A 1625-nucleotide genomic window follows, 5' to 3' on the forward strand; every position below is an offset into this window, starting at 1 on the left:
TCTTAGTGTTGAATTTCCTGTTGTTGACTCTGCTTGGGATTGGTTGTGGTTATGGAACCCCAAGACATAGTTTGTCCACCAGTCCTGGAAAATTCCCATTTACTGTCTTTCGAAATGCTTCTTTCCTCCTTCTCTGGTTTTTCCTTTAGGTAACATCAGATGTGTTTTAACAGTGGCCATTTTTGCTCCACTGTCCGTATCTCTTAATTGCTCAGATTTTCCATTTCCATGTCTGTCTCAGCTGTCATCTGGAATATGTCACCAGTTCTATTTCCCCATAGTTGACAATGTATCCAGTCATTACATTTCCAATTTCCAGTTTTTCATCTGAATGTATTCATTTGAGTTTTTTTCACATCAATCTGGTCAATTTTCATAATCTCTTATTACATTGTCATTCTCTCCATTTGCCTTTTTGTCCTCTTTACACATACTAAGCATATTTACTTTATATTCTTTGATAATTCCAGTAGTTATCAACTTTGCACATCTGACTCTACAGCTTCCTGTCTCTGCTGAATCTTCCTGGTCACAGCCTACATCCTCCTTCCTCATCTGTGGGAGGGAGGTCTACTTTTAGAGGGTGTTCCTCCAAGGGTCTGGGAACATGATTCCCTCAAGGGCACTCCCTTAAGGAATTCTGCTTTATTTTTTTAAATTAAATTAAATTTTTTTTTATAATCCTGAGGTCTTTTATTTTCTTTACATTTATCATGCCATGAATTCATAGGGAATGGGTTCCAGTAGTTCAGGCTCCTTTCCATTGGTTCTCACAAAGTGTGCTTCTCTGGGTGGGGCAGGCTGGTGCTTCAGTTGGACCCAAGTACCTTTCTCTTTGGCTTCCTTCTTTTTCTGATCATTTTCCTTCACACACTTCAGGAAGTTATCTCGGCTCTTTGAGTGTTTAATATGCTCAATGTGTATATTAATTCTCTTGGCAAGAATCTTGCCCTTAACTTGTTTGTTTACAGCAATGCCAACAGCATGCTAAGTAACATTGTAGAATCTTTGAGTTTTGCCATGGTAACATTTGTGGGGCATTCCTTTTTGAATAATGCCCATTCCCTTGATGTCCACAGTATCAGCTTTTTTATAGATTTGTCTGTATGTGGCCAAAGGAACAACTCCATGTTCTCTAAAAGGCCTTGAGAACATATAATGGGTACCTCTCCTCTTTCCCTTTGTGTTGGTCATTTTGGCGAATTACTGAAAGATGGTGGTTCTAGCAGAAAGGAAGGGATTCTGCTTTAAATACTTGTAGTATAGTCTTGAGATTAGAACTGCCCACAAAGAGTTTTTCCCTACCTTTCTCTAGTCAAATAGCAATCCAAACCAATATTTAGGCAGGTCTACTCACTATCTTCCTCTCCAAAATAAGTTCTCCCTTCAAATTGAGCATGCTACTCATGGAAGTACAGTTTCATGAAGGGTGTCTCATACATGATCTCTCACATTGTTCTGGCTCTGGGCTTTGTCTCCCAATCCCCCTGTGTGGATTGTTAAATTTCAGGCTCTCTGTCACCAGGCCGCCAAGATACGTCCAGAGACAACTCCAATGCCAGTGCATGCCTTGTGGATTCAAGATCTCATGTCACTTCAGGACACTAGAGAATTTCCTTTACCAG

The 1625-nt window shown here is 40.0% G+C and overlaps 1 pseudogene; it reads right to left on the reverse strand.

Moving 5' to 3' along the window:
- Window positions 1-711: 711 nt before the first annotated feature.
- LOC129516054 (60S ribosomal protein L21-like) lies at window positions 712-1194 on the reverse strand (annotated as a pseudogene).
- Between the last annotated feature and the right edge of the window lie 431 nt (window positions 1195-1625).

This window comes from Nyctereutes procyonoides, unplaced genomic scaffold (genome assembly GCF_905146905.1).
Source record: "Nyctereutes procyonoides isolate TBG_1078 unplaced genomic scaffold, NYPRO_anot_genome, whole genome shotgun sequence".
In the NCBI taxonomy this organism is placed as follows: Eukaryota; Metazoa; Chordata; class Mammalia; order Carnivora; family Canidae; genus Nyctereutes; species Nyctereutes procyonoides.